This window comes from Nycticebus coucang, chromosome 12 (genome assembly GCF_027406575.1).
Source record: "Nycticebus coucang isolate mNycCou1 chromosome 12, mNycCou1.pri, whole genome shotgun sequence".
Lineage (NCBI taxonomy): Eukaryota > Metazoa > Chordata > Mammalia > Primates > Lorisidae > Nycticebus > Nycticebus coucang.
In genome coordinates this window covers 13,537,380-13,547,363 of record NC_069791.1, presented here as the reverse complement: position 1 = coordinate 13,547,363, position 9,984 = coordinate 13,537,380, and positions in this window count along the sequence as shown.

The following is a 9,984-nucleotide window of genomic DNA, read 5'->3' as shown; positions in this document are numbered from 1 at the left end:
ACTCTTGGGTAACCCAAAAGATTGCACCAGAAGACCTCCAAATATGCTTATTCTGTCACTCCATGATCCAAGGGACTTGTCCAAGGCCACCCACACAGCTATTCAGGCCTGGCCACCACCCCCACCCAGCTCAGACCACTGCCCCATGGAGCAGCCCAAAGTGACCTCCTCCCTCCCACACACGCCCACCCTTCGAGCTTTCTAAGACAGCACCACCAAACACTCGATTATAACCCCATGTGGTCTGTCTCCTCCATCCAGTGTACACTAGGTATCAATAAGTATGTGTGGCCAGGTCTGATGGCTCATGCTGGTAATCCTAGCACTCTGGGAGGCTGAGACAGGTGAATCTCTTGAGCTCAGGAGTTCAAAACCAGCCGGAGCAAAAGCGAGACCCCATCTCTACTAAAAATAGAAAATAATAAGCCAGGTATGATGGAGGGTGCCCATAGCCTTAGCTACTCAGAAGGCTGAACCAAGAGGATCTCTTGAGCCAAAGAGTTTGAAGTTGCTGTGAGCTTGATGCCACAGCACTCAACCCAGGGTTTTAGAGTGACACCTTGTCTCAAAAAAAAGGATTGTTTAAAGAGATGAATTTTTATTCATGGCAGTTATACCCAGAGATCTCTTAAATGCCCAAACTTGTGAATGCTGCTGTAATAGATGTTTCCCCTTTTAAAAATAGTAAAAAATGGCTCAGCACCTATGGCTCAAGCAGCTAAGGCGCCAGCCACATACACCTGAGTTAGCAGGTTCGAATCCAGCCCGGGCCCATGTAACAACAATGACGGCTGCAACCGAAAAATAGCCGGGCGTTGTGGCAGGCGCTTGTAGTCCCAGCTACTTGGGAGGCGGAGCCAGGAGAATCGCTTGACCCCAGAAGTTGGACGTTGCTGTGAGCTGTGATGCCACAGCACACTACGCAGGGCAACAGCTTGAAGTTCTGTCTCAAAAAAAAAATATATATATATAGTAAAAAATATGAGGCTAGGCATAGTGGCTCATGCCTGTAATCTTAGCACTCTGGAAAGCCCAGGCGAGTGGATCGTCTCAGCTCACTAGTTCAAAACCAGCCTAAGCAAGAGTGAGAGCCCCATTTCTAGTTAAAAAAAAAAGAAAGAAAGAAAGAAAAAAACATCCTGGCATTGTGGCAGGCACCTGTAGTCCCAGCTATTTGGGAGGGTTTGAGCCCAAGAGTTTGAGTGTGCTGTGAGCTATGACTTCACGCACTGGACACAGCGAGACTCTGCCTCAAAAAAAAAAAAAAAAGTACAACATTAAATCCAGCAAAGCAAAGGCTCTCATGGGCTCTGCCTTTCCTCAGTTTCCCTTGCTCCAGGTTAGCCCTCCTGAACCACTCCTCATGATGCAGCCCTACCCTGGACCCTGTCTCCAAGAAAGCTTCAGCCAGCGCCATTTCTCATGGCTCTTCCAAGGCCACAGTGACAACTCCCAGCCTGTTTCTCTCTAACTGCTCTCAAGCCTGTTATTGCTTGCGCAGTTGATGTTTTTTTACTCAGATGTCATTTACTCACATTTATACATTTATTCAACAAAATACGGGTGGGCACCTACTATGATGTGGAGCCTCACAGGAGTGGGGAACCTGCGGCCCTAGATCCTTGAGCGTGGCCTTTTGACTGAGTCTCTTTATAATAAAGGAATTTGCTCTGTAAAGTTTGGATTTGGGCAAGAGGCCACACTGGGGGATCTGGAGGGCCATGTGTGGCCTTGAGGCCGTAGTTCTCCAGTCACTGCACTATGAGATCTTAGACTCTGGGGGGAAGCAGACATGAAAAAGGTAATTTGGCAAGTCTTTTTGTTTAGTCTCATTATGTGTCCCTGGGTAGAGTGCCATGGCATCATAGCTCACAGCAACCTCAAACTCTTGGTTTTAAGTGATTCTCTTGCCTCAGCCTCCAGAGTAGCTGGGACTACAGCCACCACAAATGCCCGGCTATTTTGTTGTTGCAGTTGTCATTGTTGTTTAGCTGGCCCAGGCCGGGTTCAAACCTGCCAGCCTCAATGTATGTGGCTGGCGCCGTAACCACTGTGCTATGGGCGCTGAGCCAAGTCTTTTATTATAATTATGATAAGGAGAGGGAAATACAGGGCTCAAAAGAAGTCAACCTAGTTTATCCACGAGTTTATTCTCAAACATCCCAGGAATGCTCCCCACTGAGGGATTTGCATTTGCTGTGTCCTGTTTCTGGAATGTTCCTGCCCAGATACCCACATGGCTGCTCCCTCATCTCCTTCGGTCCTCTATTCAAAACTCACCTTCCCTGGCTGCGCTAAATCGAAACTGCAACACTGAGGCCATCCCTCCTCTGCCACTTCTAATCCTGACTTTGCTTCATTCCTTTCTACTTAGCACTTCCTAACACGCTGTGCACTTGGCTTGCTCCTTTTGTCAGTCTTCCTGCACTGCGTGTGAGCTCTGTGAGAACAGGGATTTTGCCTCCTTTGCTCACCTCCATAGCCTGTGTAAATATTTGTTGAATGAATGAATCCCCATTTAGTCTCGTCTTGTTGATTCCCTGTCATCTTTTGACCTCTGTAGACACCTGTGTTTCAGTTCTCTTCTCTGAAACATTAGTCATCCGCCACCTGCCCACCCTAGCTGGGAGCAGCCAGGCATTTGAGAAATATGGTTTTATCACTTTGTGTGTGTGTGTGTGTGTATGTGTGAGATGGAGATTCTACACTGGCTAAGCCCTGAGCCACTGAGCTAAGTGATATAGGAGCTGTGAGGTGGACAAGGCTCCCCCCCACACTGGTAGAATCTCTAGTCTCCATGGAAGACACATGCACGAACACAGAAAATCAAGAGCAGGTTGACCTGAGAGGGTCTGTCCCGACTGCAAGTCGGCATGTTGGTGTGATGGTGGAGGATTCCTCTTTTCATTCTGATCCAGCGCGTGGACTTGGAGGAGAGTGAGGCCAGGGCCCGTGGGCACACCTCCAGAAACCCACCCTCTGCTCCAGAATCTACCCAGCTGTACTTTTACCCAGACTCCATTTTCCCCATCTTGCTTAGAAGGACATGAGAAAATTTGTCAAATGTCTCATTGAATCCTAAAGAGCCTCCGTCTTATCTGCAGTAACTATCAATATTGTCAGTGAGCTATTTTATCCAAAGATCGAACAATAAATGGAACTTACGTGACAGACACGTTCTTCAAACTTTGCATGTATTAAGCATCTATATGCTAACTTTAAGGCAGTTATCCTAAAAAACCCCTGAAGTAGGTACTATTATTATCACCATCTTAAGGGAAACTGTATGGAAAGGAGGCACAGAAAGAACAAATGATACGCCCAAATCCACACAGCTGTTAAGTGGCAGAGCCAGGATTTGGGCACAGGGAGTGGGCCTCCAGATTCTCTGCCCTTCACCACCACACTGTGCTCCTCTCAGAGAGCCAGGAGTGACGGTATTGATAGACACCTTAGTCAACTGAAGCCTGGAGAAGGGGAATCAATTTACCTCAGGTCACACAGCAGATCCCAAACTGAAATCCTCTGTCAACATTCACTCTACTTTATTTAAGCACCTACCACTTGCCAGGCACCATGATAACCCCAGGTTAAATGAAGATTAATAGAAGTCCCTGTCTTAGAGGAACTTACAGTCTGGTGAGGGAGGGAGGAAGGGGCAGGAACCCACCTATGTGAAGTCAGTAAGTGAAATAAAGTGCTGGAGGCACCAACATAGAGGTGTATACAAGATGCTGTGGGGGGCCTTAGAGTAGTAGCAGGTGGCTTTCCTATTCATGGAAACTTCAGAAAAATGGAAGTCATCTTCCATGCCTAGGGCCTCCCCAGGCATAAAGGGAGCAGGGTGCAGGCTGAGAAGTGGGGATGGAGCCACTCCAGTGTCAAAGCCAGGCTGGGCCCCCCACAATCATTCAGGCTCCCTGGCTTTCACAGGCCAATGAAAGGCTACTGTCATTTGAGGTGGACTGACCAGAAAAGGTCCCTGCCTTTGCTCAGTCTCCCCCCACCTCCCCGGACCCAGGCACCATGGAGCCTTCCTTCAGTCTTTGACTTTTGCAGTTGAGAGATATATGCCAAATTCTAACCCAGAATATCCTGATTACCCCAAACCTGAGCCATTCACCTTCAACCTTTACCGTCACATCACATGTCATTTCATGCATGTGGAAATTCCATGTATTTATGATTTTTCTTTAAACAATCTAAATCAGTTCACTTTTTTCTTATCCTGATCCTAAGCAATAACATTCTTGAAATTGTGGCTTTTGTGTGCTAATTCTATCTAATTTATATCAAATAAAACATAACTATTAAAATGTAAAATATTTGTCCTCTGAGCCATCCCGTAGCTTACACAGCATCCTCTAGCAAGTATAGGCCAAGGCTGACACCGCCATTTGCTGCACTGAAACAGGGAGGCTTGACGTTCCCCCCAAAGCCAGTGAGGACCAGGATGGATATAGCTGCTACATCCCCCTTGGCCTGTCAGCCAGGACAGAGGAGGGAGCAGATTAAATGGTCTCCCCTTCCTCTCCTCCAGGCCAGGCAGAGTTCACTCCCACATTCTCTGCCCTAGGACCCTACTGCCTGCTGTACTGGAGGCAGGTAGCCCCACTCTCCTCTCTGAACTGGCAATGTAGAAAGGTGGCATTCACCCCGACAAGGGGCTTATTGCAACAGGCAAGGGGTTCCCCACAGGTGAGCCAGGATGCTGCTTCTGCAGCCCTTCACAGAGGGCTTGGAGAGGAGGAATTGGCAAAACGTTGCCTGGGAATTCAGATTATAAATGTATGTCTCCAAGTTTCAAGTTGAGAATGGGAATGAGGGATGATTCCAAACTTTGGAACAATAACCCATTTACAATCATGTTTGACAAAGCACTTTTAAAACTTCCTTTAGGGAGGGGCATGTTGGCTCACACCTGTAATCCTAGCACTCTGCGAGGCCTAGGCAGGTGGATCACTTGAGCTCAGGAATTCAAGATTAGCCTGAGCAAGACCAAAACTCCGTCTCTACTAAAAATAGAAAAACTAGCTAGGCATTGTGGCAGGTACCTGTAGTCCTACCTACTCGGGAGGCTGCAAAAGGAGGATCACTTGAGCTCAAGAGCTTGAGGTTGCTATGAGCTATGACATCACGGCACTCTACCCAGGGTGACAAAGTCATACTCTGCCTCAACAAAAAAAAAAAAAAAAATTCTTTTGGGAATCCTCTGAGTGTCAATCGCCATTGTAGGCCTTTGTAGATCCTTCCTCTTCTTTCATCCTCACCACAATCTGAGAGTGGGCATTATTTTTATTCACTCTATACACACGGAAATAAAAGCAATTCCCCCGGATCTCAACAACAGAAAGAGGCCAAGTTAAGACGAGAAGCCAGATCTTCTAAACATGAACCATCCCAGCAGTCTTCTCGGGAACACTGCATATCCTCTAAAATGCCTTTTTGCAATGGGGATGCGTACATGTTTTCTTATTTAACAAAAAGGTCCAGAAGCTTCCCCAAGTGCTGGGAGCTAGGGGGAGCCCAAGGGAAAAGATGTCTGCCCCCACTCTGCTGGGGAAACTAGGCTGCAAACACACAGAACTCTGCTTCAGGGTGGGGAGGGTCTCTCTTGGGGAGGCAGACAAATCTCTGTTTTCCAGTGCTTGCCATTTCCCATGGTGTAAATACTCCCGCCATGACTGATTTCAAGCTGCTGAGCTGACATCAGTGAATGCAGAGCTGGAAGGAGATACACACAGCACCACTGGCCAGGGCTGAGGAAGGTGGACAGGAGACTGTCCCCTCCCCTAGGACCTCCCGCCTGCTGAGCTGGGAAAAAACTAAAGAGTAGCAGGCAGAATTCCTGTCCTTGGCAACTTCAGGAAAAATGGAAGTCATCTTTCAGGGTCTAGGGCCTCCCCAGCCATAAAGGAAGAAGGGTGCAGTCTGGGAAGTGGAGATGGAACCACTCCAATATCAAAGGCAGGCTGAGCCACCCACAATCATTCAGGCTCCCTGGCTTTCACAGACACTCCAGAAAGGAAAAAATTGCTGGTGTTTGAGAGAGGAAAAGGGCTGGATGGAGTCTGCATGCCCCTGAAAGTTCTGGTTCAGACCAGAAAACTAGAGTTGACAGTCCAGACTTGCCTGTCCCAGACTCAGCACCTGGCTGCTGCCACTCTGACCCAAGCAGGTTCAACCAGTTGGGCGCCCTGCTGCTAGCAACGGCTCTTGGTGTGGCAAATATTATAAGGCACATTACTAAGGACAGCCTCCCCACGCCCCAGAGGGTAAAAGGCAACTTCTAGGGGAAAGTTCCTACACCCTGGAATGTATGGTCAAAAGTCCAGCAGGAACTCCTGGACGGGGAGCTGGGGCGGGGGTCATATGGACCAGCTCCCTCCCACTCAGCCTTTTTTCCCAGCCTCCCTCCCATGGCTAGCTGGGGAGCCTTGGCCTGAATATGCGGTCTCAGGGTGAGAGTCTGCCCCTGTTCCCAAGGTATTTCAATCTGAGAGAACAGTATTTTCAAAACTGCAAGTTACAACACACTAATGAATTGTGAGGTAAAGTCAAAGGTTCTCCACCTGCACATGAGAATGTATCCCAGGTAGTCAGGGCGATGTGGCACCTCGAAAGTTTGTTCCAAACCCAAGAAAATAAGACCAGATCCAGGAGTAGTGTTAGATGTCAGGATTGGGGGACAGAAAATACAGCTTTGGTCTAGGAGGCTTGCCCAGAGGAGAGAAGGAATGGAAAGTGAAGTCAGGGCAACGGAAGGATGAGAATCTCTCCCAATCTACCCTGAAAGGGAGGAAATCCTCCTGATAACTAATTTGATCTCTAAACCAACTGCCCTTTGCTCTGCCCTGTAGCCCTTCCACTTCTCAAAGGGAAAAGCCATGGCTCCCTCCTCCAGACAGCCCCCTTTCCTGAGCCACGAGAGTGACAAGGACAGAACGCAGCTGGCACCATGCTGGGCACAGTCCAGGCGACAGGGCCCGACCTAGGGCTGCTGAGGCCAGCCCTGCACATGCTGCAGCAACAGAACCACATCAGACCTCAGGCCTTCCCTTGGGAAATTAGACCGGAAATAACTAGAGCAACTTGACAATGAAAGCATCCCACGTGGGAATAACACCTGCCCATTATAGAATGACAGATCATCTTGTTCAACAGCAGAGGAAACTGCCCAAGGAGGAAAAGCAACCTGCCAAAGGCATACAGCAAAGATGAGCCCAGAGCCCAGCATGCCGGGACTCACTCCGTCCCGCAGCGTGGACAGCCTGGACCAAACTCTGACACTAGCATAGAGACTCAGGGAAGGGGACCTCAACACTCCCTGCTGCAAACAAGCTCCTTAGTGCTGTGGTCCATCCATCAAGATGACTGGGTGCTTCTCAGTGCCCAGCACTGTGCTGGGTGCTTTGGATGTAACAAATAATTCCCTCTAGGGAGGTAGAGGAAACCGGCCCTGTGACCTCGCTGACCTGCAGCAGCCTCCTCTACTGTCAGGAAGCTCTTGGATCTAACCTCACTCCTTCTTGCTGCAACATCATCCCAATTCCTCTTGTCCCCAGAGCTGCTTGCTGGCCTGGTATGGCAGCGGGGCAGAGGGGTGCCTGTGCAGCCTGCAGCCCTCTCTGAGCTTCTGAGTCAGCCCAGGTGACTTTGCCTGCTAAGGGGGCACTAGAGCCCAGGAAGCTGCACCAGGTGAAGCCTGTGGGAGGAGGGGCGGGGGGATGGGGGGGACCTGGGGCAGAAGGATGTTGGGTAGGGGAGTGGAGGGAGTAGAACAGGCAGATCCCACCCACTCCCTGGCTTCTTAAAGGTAAGGTCTTGGAGGAAAAAGAAGATCCTAATCCTTGTCGTGCTTCCTTTTCTTTACATAAATAACACCAACTCATTAAAATTTTTTAAGTAATATATAATATGGCTGGACTTGGTGACTCATCCTGTAATCCTCACTCTGGGAGGCTGAGGTGGGTAGATTGCTTGAGCTCAGGAGTTCAAGCCCAGCCTGGGCAAGAGTGAAACCCCATCTCTACTAAAAATAGAAAAACTAGGGCGGCGCCTGTGGCTCAAGGAGTAGGGCGCCAGTCCCATATGCCGGAGGTGGTGGGTTCAAACCTAGCCCCGGCCAAAAAAAAAAAAAAAAAAATAGAAAAACTAGCTGGGCATTGTGGCAGGTGCCTTTAGTCCCAGCTACTTGGGAGGCTGAGGCAGGAAGACCACTTGAGTTCAAGAGTCTGAGGTTGCTGTGAGCTGTGATGATTCCATAGCACTCTACACAGGGTGACAGAGTGAGACTCTGTCTCAAAACATAATAACAATAATAATAAAAATAATAATAATAATAGATAATAAAATTAAAAAAAATTTTTTTGAGACAGAGTTTCACTATATCGCCATCAGTAGAGTGCCGTGGCATCACAACTCACACAGTAAACTCAAACGTTTGGGCTTCTCTTGTAGTCCCAGCCTCCCAAGTAACTGGGAATACAGGCACTCACCACAACGCCCAGCTATTTTGTTGTTGTTGTCGTCACTGTTGTTTAGCAGGCCCGGGCCTTGTTTGAACCCACCAGCCTTGGTGTATGTGGCCGGCGCCCCAACCATTGAGCTACAGTCACCAAGCCAATAAAACAAAATTTTTAAAAATTAAACTCTTCAGCCAGGCACGGTGACTCACACCTGTAACTCTAGGACTCTAGGAAGTCAAAGTGAGTGGATTGCTTGAAATCAAGAGTTTGAGACCAGCCTGAGCAAGAGGGAGACCCCATCTCTACTAAAAATAGAAAAACTAGTGAGGCAGAGAGGGGCACACCTATAATCCCAGCTATTCGGAAGGCTGAGGCAAGAGGATCGCTCAACCCAAGAGTTTAAGGTTACTGTGATCTATGATGATGCCACAGCACTCTACCCAGGGCAAATCCACACCTTCATGGAGTTTGCGCTTTACAATGACGTACATGTGTGGATGTGGATATATGCACACACTGTCACACATCGCTTAACAGCAGGGCTACAGTCTGAGAAATGAGTCCTTAGGAGACGTCATCCTTGTACCAGCATGACAGAGTGAACTTACGCAGACCTAGACGGTCAAGCCCACTGCACACCTAGAGCATGGCTGCCTTCGCTCCTAGGCTACACACCTGTCAGCACGTGACTGTCACACATGGGAAGCATTTGTGTATCTCATACCTAAACGCAGAAAAGATACAGTTTAAAAGATAAAATATGGCACAGCTGTAGAGGGCACTGACATGAACAGCGCTTAGAGGACAAGAATTGCCTTGGGCGAGTCAGTGAGTGGTTAGCTAGTGAATGAGAAGACCCGGGACGTCATTGTGCACTTCTACAGACTTTATAAACACTGTTACGCTGCACTACATTTATTTTAAAAGTTTTTCTCTCTTCAATAGTAAATTAACTTCAGCTCACTGTGACGTTTTTACATTTTAAGCTTTTTATTTTTATTAACTTTATGGCTTTTTTATAATAACACTTAGCTCGAAACACACATGGGACCACTATACAAAATAATTCTTCTATCTTTGTTCTCTATGTATAATTTTCCCACTTTTTAACTTTCCTTTCTTTACTTTTTAAACTTTCTTATTAAAAACTAAGACACAAACACACACATGAGCCTGGACCTATGTGGGGACAGAATGGTGAATATCACCGTCCCCCACTTCCACATCTTATCTCACTGGAGGGTCTTGAGAGCACTAAGGTGCATGGCTGTCATCTCCTATGATAATAGTGCTTTCTTCAGAAATATCTTCTGAAAGACCTGCCCAAGGCTGTTTTACAGTTAACTCTTTTTTTTAATAAGCATGGGTACACTAAAATAAAAATATCTAGTTAGGGCGCCTATAGCTCACTGGCTAGGGCACCAGCCACATACACCAGAGCTGGCGGGTTCGAACCCAGCCCTGGCCTACCAAACAACAGGGACGGGATAGCTATAACCGAAAAACAGCCAGGCGT